This window comes from Lissotriton helveticus, chromosome 12 (assembly GCF_964261635.1).
Source record: "Lissotriton helveticus chromosome 12, aLisHel1.1, whole genome shotgun sequence".
NCBI lineage: Eukaryota > Metazoa > Chordata > Amphibia > Caudata > Salamandridae > Lissotriton > Lissotriton helveticus.
The window spans coordinates 359,420,442-359,429,859 of record NC_136073.1 but is presented as its reverse complement, the minus strand read 5'-3'; the positions used below and the strand labels follow the sequence as shown (position 1 = coordinate 359,429,859).

The 9,418-nt window shown below is 44.4% G+C and overlaps 1 pseudogene; it reads right to left on the bottom strand.

The window, feature by feature from the left end:
- Positions 1 to 2,180: 2,180 nt before the first annotated feature.
- Positions 2,181 to 9,418, bottom strand: part of LOC144799096 (histamine H3 receptor-like) — an 85,494-nt pseudogene continuing 78,256 nt past the window's right edge.

Below are 9,418 nucleotides of genomic sequence, written 5' to 3'. Positions count from 1 at the left end.
CTTTGTTTATCACTCACAGTTGGTTGCTATCTAGTTCTGGTCTTGCATGTGATATGAGTTTTGAAGCAGGAGGTGGCACCAGTGCAGAAGCCAAAGATTGACGCTCTCTGCAGGTCAGGGTGAGAAGTCAGCGAGGTGCATTTTGTTGAGCCATCTTTGGACCTGGTGCTGGTTGTTGCCACAAACTCTATTTACACAGGATTCAGCTTTCAGTAGGCATGTGACACAGGTCCAATCAAAGCATATACTCTGAAAAGTAAGTTTGGTACTACAAATACCATAAGATGATGCAAAGGAGAGAAGAAAGGCTATTAATACAGCCTGACCGTAGACTTGCATTTGTAAACTATGATAACCATGATTCATTAATCGCAACTAGCAAACCGCTAAATAATCTCAACTTCATGTGAGGTTTAAATATTGGTTGTAACTAATGCTTGTAAAGGGGATTTAAGCACCGATGTGCTATGCTTGCCTAACAGTTCAGGCATGCTGACCAAGATTGTGTTACTGACCCTTATAACAGCAACTCTTGGAGGACATCTTAATTTGCAGAGTTGGGAAATGTCTGTGCTAACGTCATAAAGGCATCTCCTACCACCGTGGCACCTAGCATAATGTCAATGGTGGAGATTGCTGACATGGCAAATATCGACCCTAGTCAGGACAGACAATGAAGTTCACAACATTAACCCCAACACTACACCCTTTCATCCCACAGTTCAGGTGGGCAAAAAGACTGCATTTTTGGTAATTATCGGGCAGGTCTTGATCATAATGTACCATTGAGGAAAGAGTATGAAGATGAATGTGACCGCTACCACAAGGCCTGCATAACCAACCCATTCTTACCTCACTGTCAAAGTCCGCATAGTGGCAGGAAAGCTGCTAGACCAGGGAGAGCAATGCACAAACAATATAAAATAGACTCCACGCCGAGGATAAATACAATATCAGCACACATGAAGCCTCCTTGGTCCAAAAAACCCACCCAAAGCAGAAATAGAATTCATTATCTCACTTATAGTGTGAATATTTAGTTGAGTCTTTAAGAGCTTAGAATGTATATTTTTAGTAGGTTCGGATCACACCACAATAAAGGCAATTGTCAAATAAAACAAGTGTATTGTTTTTAAATAAAAGGTGGGTTAGTTGAAGTTCTAGTTGACTCTCTTTGAGTAAGTACTACTCATCAAGTACTATTCAATATTCTTTATTTCAGGGAAACAATGTTGTGATTGTGTTGTTTGAGGCACTCATTTAAGTGGTTTTATTTTCTTTGCTGTAGTGTTATAATGTCTATAGCTACTCCACAACTGCCTTTTATAAAACAGTGGAAATAAGGGCTTGAGGAAGGCAGGATTTGGGTACAGCAAAATGGCTTCCACTGCTCTCCTGATACAGAGTATGATGGTGTCCACCTCTTGTTCATGCTTTTCACCTTTTTATGGTTTATCCAGTCCAAGATTGCCAGTTTAGAGATGGGTTGTAAAAGGGATTGATCCTTGGACCTTGCATTAGACTCTGAAGGCAAGGAAATCTTCCCGGGGAACCAAAACGGCATCAGTGGTGCTCCTAGAAAAGAGGAAAATTCATTAAGGTGGTGATCACCCACAGATGAGATCAGTTTGTAACCAGCAAATCAGGGGTTCGATTCCTGGCAGGGCATGTAAGTTGTCAAGTGTGTGGGTATGCAACAGGAGTGTGCTGATGATGTCAACGTGTGTGCATACGTTTGTGAGTTCACATGAACTGGAGGATAAGGAAAGAATAGTCTAAATGTTCAATACTATTAATATGGTGTTTGTATTCCAAAGAGCTAAAATACTGTTTCCCTGACTCAGCAGCACAGAGTATCAGTGATTGAGTCTACAGTGAAATTGGATGTGTTTGTCCTCAATGGCACACACCTCCTTGTGATGTTAACAATGCATGGATGAGTCCAGTCAATCAATAGTCCTTAATTAAAAAAAAAGACTTTATGTCAATTACCTTAGGTAAAATAACAGTGAAAAGACCCATGAGTCAAAGAGTTAATTAATCCTGCATTTTTCAAGGACCAAAGCAGGAATTGCACTGCTGCTTCAAAACAAGCAAGTAAGTCAAATCAGCTTGGTAAACAGTCAAAATTGGTGGTCCTTTTTGAACTCTAGCTCTTTCCATCTAAATCCTCCCTACTGTCATGTGAAAAGATTGGGGTGGATTTTCACCTTTCCTGGACAAAGCAGCTTCATGAAAGCTTTCCTGAAACTCATGTGGCACAGAGGGTAGAGAATTGGATTTATTGCTGAATTCACCCACAGTAGCCAGAAGGAGATCTCGTAGAGATAGTGCTGGACACACCGCCCATGACAGGCTGCCCTGATGATCATCAGGAGCGTATAGGGTGCCCAGCACAGGGCAAACACACAAACAATAATGGCCAATGACTTAGCCACCCTCTTGTCTCTGGAGAGCCTGAACCGGTTGGCGATGGTGCTTGCCATATCCACCCTTGTGCTGCTGCACACATTCTCCACTGTCTTGTACAAGCAGGCTTGCTGTTGCTTCAGCTGGCCGTCCACATGCAGGGGTGGCAAATCATGATTTATATTGAAGTCCAGTGACTGGCTGTCAAGTTTGTTTGCGCTTGGCCCTGCTTCTGATGGTCGAGCGGGTGATAGGCTACTAGCTCGTTTTTTCTGATCTACCTGGTTTCTTTGAACAGGCTTCACAAAAAATATAAGGTGCTCTTTTTTCTTTCCCCGGAAGCTCATTTCACAGTCCTCCTGGCCCGGGGATGGATCTTCATTCCGCATCATGGTGCGCTTCTTTATGTTGATGTAAATGCTTAAGTTAAAGTACGTAACACTGATGAAAGGAGTGAAGAACTCAATGGTGGATGCTATCATGAGGAAATACCAGTTGTAGTAGAATTCCACGTAGCATTCTCCTTCTGGCAAAATGCTTTTCCTAGCAATGTATTCCCAGGTGATGATTGCTGGTCCATACAGGAGAAAAGCTGCCACCCAAACGAAGATCATCTTAAGCACTGCATTCCCAGTCATTCCTTTTTGTGCTCTGTAAGTCACCTACAAATAAAAGGACAAGGAGATATGAGATCTAGAGTAAAACTTTAATATTCATGAGCTAGGTTCTGTATACATTTGTACCAGTAGAAATATAAAGAGAACTAATTTAACAATGGGTCATTGAGAAAGAGCTGTCATATGAAAATGGTGGCTATTGTACAGTAATGCGCCTCATAAAAGCTTTATTATGAAACACAAGGATTCTAAAAGTACATAAAAACAATAAAAATCAATAGTTGATTTTACATAAGAGCTGTACGAATAAGACAACAAGGATAGAACATATACAATCAGAGCTAATTGATCATACACAACACAATCAATCAGACTCCTAATTCTTTTGGACAAAGAAACTGTCAGAAATTGGTGACGAAAGGCACAGAAGACAGGGTGAAACCAGCATGGTCGTACATAATAAAAACCATACATGTCGCAAGCATATATTAAGACGTGGAGAAGGGCCAGATAGTCACAAACATATACTCCCACTAAACAAGAGGACCTAAGCAAGGTACTGCATGTTTTACTTATGGACCACAAATGGCTCATGTTTAACAGACCTTTTGCAAAAAGAACAATTGATGGACAGAATGCTGAACAATGTCTAACATTCACCCCAGTACAGAGATCTGGGCCTAAATCCATAGTTTTTCTTGCTCCCCGTGCCATTATAGTTTGGACCCAGTCATATGCAAATCAGTCTTGACCCTGCTCCCAATGGCAACAGTCCAGCCTAAACTGCCAGGCCAAATTCTCCCTAGACCGGAAACAAGCATCCTGGGGCCGGTTTTATCAGCCAGGCTAGCTTGGCTCCAGTGGCATGGACAGCATGAGGCCTATGTCCTGGCATACCCGTCCCACTTGGACTGACAATTGCAAAAAGAACAATTGATGGACAGAATGTTGAGAAATGTCAAACATTCACCCAAGTACAGAGATCTGGACCTAAGTCCATTGTTTTTTTGCTCACCATGCCCTTCCAGTTTGGACCCGGACATATACAAATCAGTCTTGACCCTGCTCCCCATGGGAACAGTCCAGCCCGAACTGTCAGGCCCTCCCTGGACCAGAAACAAGCATCATAGGGACGGTTTTGGGGTGTCACCCCATATCAACCAGACTAGCTGGTTTCCAGTGGCATTGAGAGCACAGGACACACATCGCATAGCACTTCACCGTAGGCTCCAAGAGCAGGGTAAGTCCGTAACCTAGGCCAAGAGAGCAAAAGTCTATATTCTGCTTTCGATTAGATTTTCTTTACTACCATATCAATCTGCAGGGGAATCATAGGTGAGCTCTTAGGAAGACAAAGAGCGATCTGATAAATCTATTTTCCGCAAGGGTAAGTATACTGTAGTTCACGTGTCGCCAAATCTCTTAACCATACAGAATAGCTCAGAATGCCTTCACATTATAAACTTCAATAGGCGAGGCAGCTCTCTTGGAATACGTTTCCTTAAACGTCTTTAGGAGACTTGCTGTCAGGGCCGGCTTAAGCGCAGTGTGACTGGTACGCTCGAAGTGGGTGCAGACCTGGGGAGAGGGTGCTGTCCTCAGGGAGGGATAAAAAAGGTACAAAAGGGGGTGGTGATGGACGGAGCATCCGAACCAATCAAACACTCACACCCAGTCAACAGATCTGGGTTTAATCCATCACCGTTCTTTAGCACACTCTGTCACCCCTGTTCAGACATGGCCATATGCAAATCAGTCCGACCCTGTGCCTCATGGGAACAGTCCAGCCCGAACTGCCAAGCCATGCCTTCCCTGGACCGGAAACAAGCTTCATAGGACCGGTTTCTGGCATTACAGCCGTCTTCAGCCAGGCTTGCTTGAATCCAGTGGCAAAGTGAGCAAGGGACTCACGTCTGAGCATACCCTGCCAACTTATGGCGAACAAAGCGGTACAAAAGGGGGTGGTGATGGACGGAGCATCTGAACCAATCAAACACTCACACCCAGTCAACAGATCTGGGTTTAGTCCATCACCGTTCTTTAGCCCACTCTGCCACCCCAGTTCAGACATGGCCATATGCAAATCAGTCCGACCCTGTGCCTCATGGGAACAGTCCAGCCCGAACTGCCAAGCCATGCCTTCCCTGGACCGGAAACAAGCTTCCTAGGACCGGTTAACTGGGTGTGAGTGTTTGATTAGTTCAGATGCTCTGTCCATCACCACACCACCCCCTTTTGTACCGCTTTGTTCGCCATAAGTTGGCAGGGTATGCTCAGACGTGAGTCCCTTGCTCACTTTGCCACTGGATTCAAGCAAGCCTGGCTGAAGACGGCTGTAAGGGGGAACATCCTTTACAACTCAACTTTTACCACACAGTGCCTTTACGACGCAACTATTACAACGCATGTCATTACAACGCATTGCGCTGGGGGGCGCTCTAGGATAGGGACTTGATTTAATTTACTATCCAACACCTTCCCTACTATCCACGGGGACTGGAGTTGGAATAGTAAATTAAACTATTCACTATCCAGCACCCCTTAGCACTATGCGTTGTAACAGCATGCGTTGTAAAAACTGCGATGTAAAGGCATGCGTGGTAAAAGCATGCGTTGTAATGTAATACATCCGGCTGTAATGCCAGAAACCGGTGCTAGGAAGCTTGTTTCCGGTCCAGGGAAGGCATGGCTTGGCAATTCGGGCTGGACTGTTCCCATGAGGCACAGGGTCAGACTGATTTGCATATGGCCATGTCTGAACTGGGGTGGCAGAGGGGACTAAAGAACGGTGATGGATCAAACCCAGATCTGTTGACTGGGTGTGGGTGTTTGATTGGTTCAGATGCTCCATCCATCACCACCCCCTTTTGTACCGCTTTGTTCGCCATAAGTTGGCAGGGTATGCTCAGACGTGAGTCCCTTGCACACTTTTCCACTTGATTCAAGCAAGCCTAGCTGAAGACGGCTGTAATGCCAGAAACCGGTCCTGGGAAGCTTGTTTCCGGTCCAGGGAAGGCATGGCTTGGCAATTTGGGCTGGACTGTTCCCATGAGGCACAGGGTCAGACTGATTTGCATATGGCCATGTCTGAACTGGGGTGGCAGAGTGGGCTAAAGAACTGTGATGGATTAAACCCAGATCTGTTGACTGGATGTGAGTGTTTGATTGGTTCAGATGCGCTGTCCATCACCACCCCCTTTTGTACCGCTTTGTCCTCAGGGAGGGGACGCTGTTTTTAGCAATAACTTCCAATTTAAAAACACCTGTAATGGAGTATCTTGTGTGATCAGTTTTCAGGCTGCATTAAAAATGCCAAGCTAAATATCGGGATTAATGGTCCTGCTAGAGAGAGAGAAAGATCAGAGTTTTGTCTAGTGCCAGTTTTGACTCACCATAAAGTAGCACAGAGGGATACTATGCCTGCTGCAAAGAACACGTACCATGCAGATCATAGATCTATATTTTATGTGGATAGCTGTGTGGATTACTGCTTTTGTCACAGTGATTCTTTTATCGCAGTTCATTAGAAACAACCCTAATATAGAACAGTGACTGTTATGAACTGTCATCAAAGAGCTGCATGCGAACGAAATAAAATAGTTAAGGACGTTTGCTTTTTTCTCCCAGTCTTTCATTATCTATTCCTAATGTTGCTCAAAAGGGTTTGTTTGGTTAAACATACTTTCTTATTAATAAGGCCAGCCTTTACCAGTGCTTTGAAACAAATGAAACATAAATGAGAGAGGGCCTATGGAGACATGCTGGAGAGATGGGGGGAGGTGCCAAAAATGATTGTCGCACCGGGCGCCAACAGCTCTAAAGTTGGCCCTACTTGATGTGTACTTGATGTGTAGTGTAGTAGGGACACGTGTGACTGTTGGACTTGCAAAGACCTATCAATTCTAAGAGTTAGTCTTAGTCCCAAATAGTCAAAACTAGAGACCTGCTCTGTAGGGTCACTACCAGTGTGTTACTTCCAATTGATCTGTGTACCTTTTGCAGAATTACAAATCATAAATTTAATCTTGGTACTGTTGAGTTCAAGCCCACGCTCCTGACAAAATGTGCTGAAGTTGTTCAGCAGCAGGGTATTGTTGCAAACAATAGGGCGGTACCCTCATGCCAGCCACTTTTTATAGGAATCACATCCTTCCCTATCCAGCTGGGCCACTACATCATTAATAGATAATGAGAACATGGTGGGGCCAGGACACATCCCTGTCTCACCACTTGCAAAATCCTCATGGGATTTGTTAGTTGCCCCTGGTCACCCCACCTGACCCTTGCAGTATTATCCTCATGCAATTGGATAAGAATAGCCAATAAGTTAGACGGCATACCCTTCTTGTCCAGGGTTGTCCAGAGGGTCGCTCCTATGACTAAATCAAAGGCTGCACATAGATTAACAAAGGCAACGAAGTGACGTCCCTTATTGATTGCTACAGCTATCCAGAAAATGGAATTAAATTGAAATACCTGATCCACTGTATTGATACCACATCTGAACCCCACCTGACAGTTCTCCTTAATCAAGCCCCTAAGGTCTGCTAGCAGTTGTTTGCGGAAGATCTTCTGCAAGGCATCTATTAAACTGATCGCACAGTGAATACATGGCGCGTTATGTAAACCCTTTTTATAGATTGGGATCATCGCTGCAGAGAGCCAGGATGCAGGAATCGTCATGCCCTTTAAAATTGTGTTTGAAAGGAGATTATCGTAGAGGCCCCAAACTTCCAGGTGGGCCAGGTTAAGCTTGTTTGGGATCTTATCGGGGCATGGTGCTTTAACTGGATTGCCTCCACAGATTCCCTGATCTCAAATTCCAATGGGCGGTGGCCCTTTAGTTTGTCCACCAATGAACAATCTGTATCGTCCCACTGTAAGTCTTTATTACCCGTGAACAAACTAGTGAAGTTGGATACCCAGTCCTGGAGCTGTACAAATTATTCCACTTCCATCCCGAAGTGATTTTCTCTAAGTGCCAGGGTATTCCAGAACCTTTTGTTATCTCTACTGCTCATTGCTTAAGACAGCCCATAACGATTCCTCCCATTCCCTTATGGCCTTTGCCAATTGTCTCCCATATTCAGCCCTGAGGAGCACTAATTGTGGCCTGTTCCTAGATTAAACTGCAGATAAAAGCCCCTTTTTAGCCTCCCTGCAGGCTTTGATTTACCATGGGGATTCTCTCTGTTTCTCAGTGGCACACTTCTTATCCTGGACTAAAAAATCTTTAATCTTGTCAAAGAGGTCTACATGATTGTTTTCCAGGACCTAACCTCTTGTGTTTAGGCATAGACTGTCTAAACTCTCAAACTGTTCCTTGACTGTACTGGCCACCCTCCCCAGGGCCCCCCGCATGCTTCTCAACCCATCCCCACCTAATGGCTTTCACATTATTGGTAAGAGCTACGTCCCCAACTTGTGTTACCTTGGAATTGGGGGTTATTTACTAGGGAGCCCAGCAGCGACAGGCTAAGAATAATATGATTGCTGTCAGCCCTATTCATAATTTCCATATCATACACAAATTGCCTCAACTTCAAACTAATCAGAATATAGTTAATCTGACTGGAGTGGCCTTGTATTTTAAACGTGATTTCCCCTGACCATCAGACAAGGTTCTCCCATTTGCTGCTCTGATATCAAATTTTAGGGATACTGCATATAGTTGTCCTGCCCTCAGGGACCATTTTGCTATGGGAAGATCAAGGGAAGGGATTCTGCATTTTGCATCCTGATCATCTAAAAGATTCGAATGGGTGCCCATGAATGGTTCGAAGGTAGAGGTAAAATCACCAGCTACTATCAATTTCCCTGTGCTATTGTACCCTGAGACAAAATCCTTAAGTATACTTATAGCTCGGGCTTCTTCATTCCACCCTTCCACCTGGTTGTACACATTGAACAACATCAGGAAATCACCAGCATAACAATCTACCCTGATTGCCAACACATCCTGGGATTTGATTGGCAAAACCCTTTTTGAGGGAGTGCAATTCCTTCCGAACCCAAATCACTAAGCCCCCTGAGGGTCTATCCTTGGATGACTTAGTTGCGTTAATACAAAATGTACTATACCCATTCCTAATTACTGGACTCATGTTCCACATTTCTTAGAACATGCAAATATCATAGCTATCAACATACTTCCCCCAGTCCATATCCTTTAGATTAGGTCAATCCGTCCACTCAACTCCCCTAACCCATGCCCTTTAACCGGCTTCTGCTTAACTCCCATGCCTGTATGACTCTCACCCCTGGTATACCATACATTTAATACTGCGTCCACTTATCTCCCCTAACCCATGCCTCTTGTTTGACCTCATTCTGCTTGACTCCCATGACTCTACGACTCTCACCCCCAGTATTTGCCACCGACGTGCCATGTT